We start from the raw sequence: 9436 nt of genomic DNA on the forward strand, positions 1-9436 counted from the left end.
AATCACACGTTTCGCTCAGGACGCCACTGGAGTATTTTTATTATTCAAAGCATATAATGGCAAAATAATAATAAATTGATGATGTAAGACAACGTTCTTCTCCAATGGACCGTATCTTATTGGTGGTCACGGGTGACTACCGTGGCGCCTTGGTAACAGTTGATAGCGAGATATTATAACAACGCTTCGTTTATTTCAACAAACCATTCGCATTCGTTATTTCGTCGTAAGCAAAACGTCCAGAATATATTGTTGAAACGTGTAGAAGATATTAATAAATAGTATTTGCTCATTCTATATATAATAGTAAGGTATGTGCACACTTTTAACTGTGCGACACGAAATGCAGAAGAAAGAAGGGCAAGCGTAAGTGACCACCTATTGTTCAGATTGTATTGATGAGCCACATTTATGTTTAAAGCGTTTTAACATAGTGCATCGTTAGATGCAAGATTTGTTCTCATTTTTTTTATTGATTCTTTCTAATAAAAATTCATTGATTTTTTCTAATAAAAATGTTTAATTGTTCAATGGGGCACTTCTTATTTCAAAGTATCTTCTATTTATCGCTTATATTCAAAATGCCCTAACTGTCAATTTTTATTCAATTTTTACAATTGTAAGACGTTCAAGCGCTCCGGTGCTTCAATGACCACTCTGGCGTCACAGGAGAAACCGTGGGCGGTCATATATGACCAACGTGGCAGTCAAAGTGTTAATACTATATTAGAGAATTTTTAACCCCTTGACCTATAACCACGAGCAAGACTCGTGGTAAAGAATTTGTGCCATAAGCGAAAACCACGAGTCACACTCGTGGTAAAGAATTTGTGCCATAAGCGAAAACCACGAGTCAGACTCGTGGTAAAGAATTTGTGCCATAAACGGAACCCACGAGTGTGACTCGTGGTAATTTACAAATTGCTAGTGATTCATTATCCACTTTGAAATAATAAATTGTTTTTGTTAACTGATCAATTGATCATGATTACGTCCTAGACGTCTTAAAAACACTATTTGTCCTCAAACGTTGTTTATTATTCCACAATTCCTTTCGTAGCCCCTAAATATACATGTCATAAGAAGTATACATTTTGCTCCAGTTCGGGCACACGGCTGAACAGATGAATGGCACGGCGCGCGACCGAACTTCTTGCTTACTATGACTCGCGCGATCGGTAGATAGCGTGTAGGCTAAGGGGTTAAGAAAGGAACACGATCTGTCATTATCTGTACCATTGATTTATGCCACGTGTTATCTAGAATTATTATTTTCTACTTTAAATCCACTTTCTGGAATCATTATCATCATTATTATCGTTGAAATCTGAATCTTTAGCTTTGACTGACAACATAGTATGCTTGAATCTATAGCAAACGTTATCTAGCTCATTGCTCTGTGATTTAATGTCTATTGGTGAAACGATATAGGCACCTTAAACGAACACGTACGGTACGTTAATCAGCATCCGCTGGAACGTGTCTTTACACCAAGTTCACGTATCTGTCGATCCGCCATGGTAAACTCATAACGCTATAATCGACGTTATTGCAATCTGTAACTATAGAATTGCACGGGATCGACGAATCTACATAATCGACTATGCTCAAACATGAAACACACGAATTTTGTCTCACTAATCTGATTTCAAAAACCTATCAATTTTTATCATAAATCTTTTAAAACAATGTTGCTCTTAGACATCCTATTGCACAAATTCTAAGAAATTTTCATAATATGTATTAGGTTTATGGAAAAGTATAATATTGATTTTCGACCAAGTTCTAATAACTAGATATTGTTGATTTATAAGAATACTGAAGCAGATTACAATAAACATGCAAAAAAGAATTGAAGACGTTGCTTGGGTAATTTGTTCTTCTTCATCATTATGAAATCATTGAAATGGAGAACTAAAATTGTAACTGTAACTAAAACTGTCTTCTTTCTATAAAAACATACATGTGTCTATAAAAAAACTCCCAAAAACTTCTATCGATAAAACCGACATTACTAGCTCTTTAACTTCAACTGTTTATTTGTCATCACGATTATATATTGAAAATACCTTAGAACAATGCGATCGCAGAATTTGCCCGTCGTCGGTAGCAACCTTTAAATCGAACCGCAAAACATCAACAGGCTGTTTGGGAGTGACACTGGCAACCACACATAGAGAGAGGGACAACTCTCTGTGGTTCACCTCTCCCTCCACGACTGCATGTGGTCGCGTCCCAGAACATTGACACAAACAGTACGCTGAAAAGTATTTACATTGAGCCAAGTGATCTTTCTCAAAGTTTTTCGAGCCGGACATTGTTTCGTTTCATGGAAAAACGTGGCTTTTAGTCTGACTTAACTTTATCAGAAACGGCGTACACGAAACGGTTAAACCAGAAAATCCCTATCGTCACGCTTCGATGTATGTATTCACATTTGATTCGTTAATTAAGGCTTTCAGCAAGCAACGTACTCGGATTGAGGGCGAAAAGAGTCCGTGCTTTCTAAGTGGAAAACACGTGCTCGTTATTCGAGGATGATTAAAGGAAATGCGCAGCTACAAATCTCCAAAGCTGAACATTGATGAAGGAAACAAGATAAAAAAAACATAATGAAAACAAATAAAACTAATGTTTTTATATCCTAGATGCGACAAATTGTGTCTACGCGTACATTTCTCAGAGCTACAAGAATATATCGGGATTTTGCGCAAGAAATAACATCGGCGAAGTAACCACCACGATACTTGACGACTCTGTTCTTCGCGCGGCTCACATAAAACCACGCAAAATCTCGTCGCTTCGTAAAGGCAAGGAAAGTTTCTTACGATACGCTGATACCGTTTCTGATAACGTGTCTACCGATAACAATTTCAATTTTCAAAGCTCTCCACCCCTCTTGCAGCCTCACAGCCTGGTTCGATATCGACCCAAACCGGATGTGCGAGTTGACCCGGATTGAAAAGTTCCTCGAAACGGTCTTAAAACACAAAGAAATGAAAACGACTGTATCGCCGATTTGTGGATCTGACTTTCCATTAGCGAAATAGCCTTTCGCCTTCGGTTGGTCTCCACTTTCAGATACGCTGCGCTCCTCTTGTCTCTGTGTACCTGTCCTTTCTCCTTTTTTTCTTCTTTTCTTTAGATTCCTTTCTCCTTTGGATCGTCTCTTTCTCCTCCGTTTTTCTTTCTCTGCCTTCTTTTGTCGGTCGTTTCCTCAAAAATTAAGTATCGCGTAACGTAGTAACGAAAACATCGTAGCCGCATTTAAGGAAGAAATACGCGGATAATGGGACGCTATTATATTTGGCAAGTAATAATGGAACTAGCAGTTTTATAAGAGTAGCCGTTACGGAATGGAAAGGAGTCTCTTACGTCGATCGCTATATTCGAGGCTCGTTGGAGAACGGAGTCCCGAGGAAGCTTTTCTCCGAGTCAATTATTTCGTAATGAAGAAATAACGGCATAAATCACGTTACAAGATCGCTACACCCCCGACCAGAATTTTAACCTAAATTGCAAACTGAAGATGAAGATGTTTTGAAGGAAAATATACTATATCCTAATGCAACAGTTTATTCAATTATAAGTATATGTATATGATGGTAACGTATTTTCGTATGCAGAATCTTGGCTTTGATGGTTTGATTTTCAAATTGAAGATCAGAGGAAAGGCATAAATGTTGACTTTTTTTATTTTAATGTCATTTTACGAATAAAAAGTATTATTTTAATATAAAATAGCGAAAATTAAAAAGAACCTCAGTTGCAAAAATATATGTATGTGTGTAGTTAACAAAGTTTTGTAGAAGCTAAAGGTACAGTTTATGACAAACAATATTTTAATATTATGACAAACAATAATTTGTATGTTATAAAGAGCGGAAAGTTATTTTATAGTAATTTTAATGTTATGAAGAGGGGAAATATAACTTATCGTGTTACTTTCTTGCAGTCTTCAATTATAACAGCTTAGATCGCGTTTACATTAGTGAAGTTTGGATTCATATATACAAGTTATTTAATTTAAAATTAAAATCGTATGAATTTAATCATTTTATAGGCAGTACACATTATTTTTAAATGCGAATGTAAAAACACGAATGTGAAAATACATTTTCGTTTTTGGAGCATACTGTTGTATTTAAACCTTTTACACTTTTTACTCGTATATAATAATTTAATAAAGTAGATATACGTAGATATGAAAACTTGAAGATTCATAACAAGATCTATTAAGTAAATACAGATGTTATAACTCGTTTCTAGAAAAATATAGATTTATACACATATACCAATCATACAACTTTTGTTGTTGTTTAACTTGTGTAAATTGAAATATTTTTCCAAAATTTCATAATTTTTTAAGCTTACATATACCCCTGTGATTATACTAGGCCATCTATCCATAGTAATTACTATTTTCTAAGTTTTGAATTGAATTAAATTAAATTAAATTAAACATACAAAATTAAAAAATTCTAGTCATAAAAGTTTAAGATACTTACTAGATAACCTTATTAATAAATCGAGCTCTATACATTACTGTTTCCTCTTCTTCCGTTCTTTCATTACATTGATATAAAGTTAATGTGAAACGTAATGCAGCAATAAAATACTAATCTCTAAAATATTTCAAAATACTTCTGCACTTTAATCGTAATTGTAATATGTAATAATATTCCCTAAGATATAATAGAAGAGGTAATTTATCAAAAGAAACTATGTAACTGATATCGTATACTATCCACGAACGGAGTTTCACTCATAATTTTTCCAAACATCATTTATCCTGCCGACCGTATAATGTAAGTTCAAATTGGACTTACCTAAATCTGTCTAAAAAATGCCTGACACTGATAGGCAAACCTCTGCATTTCGCAGTGGCAGATCGACAAAATCCGTAAAAGGAGCCGAAGACCGTGGTCCGTGTCTCTGTGAGCTAGTAGAAGAAGAAAAATGTCCCATCCACGTCGATAGATAACGTGCAAAATCTATCGGTCCATACACTAGAAAAATTCCTTTACTCTCCACTCACGACTCAAAGTTTCGTTTCTGAAGACAATGGAGACTAATCTGATATATCGATCGGTCACATATTGATCACTCTAATCAATACATCGATATACACGATTAATGGCGAACGTTTAGATTATAGGTTATGTCATAACTGTTCACCGCAGCAAACTAATCAAATTTCACGTTTCACACAGTGTCGCTCGAGATACTTGTCACGAGAAGTATAAACAACCTTCTTTGAAATGAAGAAACGTTTATAACTGGAAAACTGCTTTTCGATGAAACAGTCTTAAAAACACGAGCTACCGGACCGATTGTTACACCACTTTTCTTTCCAACTTCTCGCGCAGCTGGACCATCGATAAAACAACAAACAAGTTCCGTTAATTTATCGACAACATCGCGTGTACCGGAGTTTAGGCCAGCTGGTACGAAATTTTTATCGGCAAACAGTCGATGTCGATAGGCACACGGTGTAGCTCACTCTTTAAACTTAAACGACCTCGTTAATCGGCGATTCTCGCAACGAAGACGAGAAGAACACCCGCTCCAAAACCGTGCGCGCCGAGGATCGGGCGGTGACTGAAACCACCATCCCGTCTCGCTCACTATAACCCCCTCTCTTTCACTCTTCCAACTTACCCCTCCTATGTGTTCAAGTTCGTTCCCTCTCTTTTCCATCGACAATGAACAAAATCTTCTTTTTCTAGTCGCCTCTTCGTCTCCCTGGCACTCGCGGCATCTCTCTTGCACCATGCTATCGTCTCTCTTCGATTTTGTTCATCTTTTTCTCACCAATTACGGTACTAGTGCTTCTATCTCTCTCGTATCTGATTTCTCTTATCATTTTCCTATCCTTCTCACCCTTATGCTTCTTGCAGTTGACCCATCTCTTTCCCACGCGCTAACTTGTTCTGTCCTCTTCTGTATCTATCTCCGTTACAAGCATCCACCGTATAATCCATCCTATTCCATCGCGTAACCTCGCTTCTCGTTCGAGGATACATATACCATACAACAATGCATCCTCGTCGCTCTCGCGCGTTTCTCCCTATATCATACACGCGTGTGTATACCTTCTGTTTCTATCCCTCCGTGTGCACGCGCAAGCATCCAACGGGCCAGCAGAGTGCCACGCCTACCCTTTCTGTATGTGTACCACTGATGCGAGAGAGGCGCCTAACCTCGGACTTCCTGGAGACGCTCGAACTTGAGGTTTTTTTCCGACAACGTGGCCTGCATTCAAATTCGCCTACATGGCTATCGCGCCATGGTTAAGGGATTCCACGAACCTCCTGTATCACTGAACCACATCTTCCAGAACATCGGCACAGATTCGATACCGATGCGCTCCTTTAACGGTTTCAATGATAATTACCGACTTAAAATGCTTTTTAGCGCGATAAGGTAAACTGCACAGCGTCGAGTGTAGTGACTACACAAGTTAAGTGGCCGCTAAAGTTTGGTAATTACACGAAGTTAAAACTTGGTAATTATTCTGTTCTTTTATAGTAATTGCGATAGTAGTTACCTTACGAATGAATGTGTGGAATGTGTGAGCATAAATATGATGAATACATATTGCCGTGATTGCTTGAAAGGTTGTGTTGACCCGATTGTGATATTGCGTTGAATTGCCGTAAAAAACAATGATAGATCGACATCAAAAGTTTTGCTAACTTTTACACTCTTCTTTTAAGTCGCTGTAATATATTATCTAAAATTATAATTTTGTAAACAGCGAGTGTTATTTAATTCGGAGCACAACTTACCATTACAGTCGATCCCGCGCTTTGAAATAGAAGTGGCGCAAAACGCATGCGAAATTAAAATCAATTGCGCGTCAAGTTTGATCGATCAATTCCTGCGCAGTGAAATAAAGACATATGGCGCTTGTTCTTTTTAAGTATAGGTTTTTATCTTATGATACATAATAATATTAAAAATATTGTTCTCTCGAATCAAGTGTGCTCTTTAAATCTGATAATTAAATTTTATAAAGCAACTGCATAACTGCAATGACGAATCCAACAGTCGACCATTTATTATAACTTGCGCATCTTTTTCTATCGTATTTTTACCTTCAAAATGAATATGTAAGGTATCATCTCTGGTAAAAAATGAAGAATCCACGCATCATAGGCAGCTCTTTCTTTAATCCGTTCGCTCGTTTCTTGATGTACATATACACGCGACTATATAACGCGTATAATGTAACAAAAAATAAACATGTCAGTTTATACTTCTCATAACTACAAGCATGTAAATATTTAACTTTGCCTTTTGATATGCTCTTTCGATCGTGGATAGACACCGATGTTTCTAGGATGAAATGCTACTGTGTTTATCTGTAATATCAGCAATGAAAATTCAAAATGGTAGTTTGATAAGACTAATTGTACGATACGAGATCATATAAATAAAATTCTCGGTAAGACTTCTTAAAAGCAGTAAAAATGTACCTCGTGATAACAATAGAATCGACATTAATCATCCGAAGTTGAATTTTTTACCGTTAAATATAATTTCGTATTCACTACGTATTCCCTATATTTAAGTATTCTTCTGTGCAATTTTCTTCCTTCTACTTCACGATTCTAAACATTATTATTTACCTTCGTCGGAAGAAAAAGGTAATCATCTTGCTCGTTTTCACGCTTCGTTCACCTCTTACTTCGAGCTTGTTACCCGCTTTTTAACGAAAATTGCATCGCTTTAATATTCCTAGACAAAAGCCAAGCAGTTGGCATTCGCCGATTGCTGAGACGTGTTGTTCTGAGACGTCACAAAGTTTAGTTGTGCTTTTACCGAAGGAGACTTATAAAAAGGAATCGTTCGAACAATTTGTTCGAAAACGACCGCGCGGCTTTGAATACTCGATATCATGTAATCGTTATGCCACCATTTTCATACGTACCACTTTGCATGGTATTATTGAAAGGGAGAGAAAAACACCTTTGAAAAGTATCGCGGAGACATTTAGGCAGCACACCAGGGACGTACGTACGTTATTTCAGTCAATATCTTTGCAGTAGAGTAAACCAATATTTTTCGGCAGTAGTGTAAACCCGTGCATGATCAGACGTATTCGAGTTGTCTGTGCATAGTTACCAGCTAACGAGGTAACAGGGGTTAGGTAAAATTTGTTTATTTAATTAGTCTATTTAATCGTGTAAAATTTAAGAGGGAAAGAGGAAAAATTGGTTGCTTGTTAATTCTCAAAGAATTCCGACGTCTCAGGAGAGTACGGCCTTCCTTTGCTTCTTTCCTCTAGAACAGTTTGAAAGTTTGATCTAGTTTCTTTTCCCTTCAGTGGCAAATTTAATTCTATGTTACGCGTCTTCTAAGTTGAACAGTTTTACACCGCACACGCTCAGTATTCATAGAAGTTTCGGAAGCAGAATTAGTCTTCTGACAAGGGCAAGCTCGCTTGCACGTCCCGCCTCGCAGCTGTCGTGTCATGCAAGAATTAGTATCACCGACGAAACACGCCACATTTCTGTTTCCGCTGTTTCACACCGGCGAACAAACCGCGCCCTTTGAGGGGCATTATGCATACATAAGGCATCCATGTGATCCCTAAGACGCCATCGTGGATTCTACATACAACTCGTATCAACGCACGATAAGGATCTTTCCGATATCCTGTCATTATTCCTGACATTATTATACTTACATTATTGTATTCGTTAATCTGCGTGTGCACGTTTCAAGTGTGATCTGCGTATTACACGTTTGTGCTTTCGCGCTATAACACCAGCAAACTCGAATTACATTTACAAGACGTTGATTCGGTTGTTTATCATTAGCTTGAATTAAACTAATAACATGAGAAAAGTTGAATGTTATCTAATTTGCACAATTTCCCGGAAAACAAATACCCGTTGAAATCGCCATCGAACCGTATCATCCACGAACTAACTGGAAGTGGATCTCCTGTGGCAACTATGCAAAGCATTTCCAATTTCCACGTATGGCTCCACGTGTAGCTATCGATGCGGTAGACTTCCTTTATTCTCTGCCTTTCACCTTCCCACTCTGAACAAGTTTTCCGCATCGGTACACTGTATATGCGCTTCCATGTTCGCTTTATTATCGCGATGGAAGGAGAAACGAGCGTTCTGCCTTGTAAAAGATCTACGAAACTTAACTACATATCACTGTATGCTTTCTCGATGAGGTTTCTTCTTAACATCAATTATAAATAATGTAAATCAAACTTACTTTTATCTTCGAATTTTTATACTTCAATCTCGCTCCTGCTTCAATAAACAAAAAGAATTATAATTAGACTGCGGATATTTATATAAATTCATATTTCTATGAATATAATCTAATAGAAAATTGCTTTACCTACTAACAATAATTATTGTAACGAATATTATTTTTTGTATATTTTATATATTTTCATATATTA

The 9436-nt window shown here is 37.0% G+C and overlaps 1 protein-coding gene across 1 annotated transcript in view; it reads right to left on the bottom strand.

The window, feature by feature from the left end:
- The window catches only part of LOC117212447, a 401448-nt gene extending 395860 nt beyond the window's left edge, over positions 1-5588 (bottom strand). Inside the window, exon 1 of the mRNA XM_033457305.1 lies at positions 4830-5588. The gene's annotated coding sequence lies outside the window, so the exon portion shown is untranslated. The remainder of the gene's footprint in view (positions 1-4829) is intronic.
- Between the last annotated feature and the right edge of the window lie 3848 nt (positions 5589-9436).

This window comes from Bombus bifarius, unplaced genomic scaffold, assembly GCF_011952205.1.
Source record: "Bombus bifarius isolate JDL3187 unplaced genomic scaffold, Bbif_JDL3187 scf7180000008297, whole genome shotgun sequence".
In the NCBI taxonomy this organism is placed as follows: Eukaryota; Metazoa; Arthropoda; class Insecta; order Hymenoptera; family Apidae; genus Bombus; species Bombus bifarius.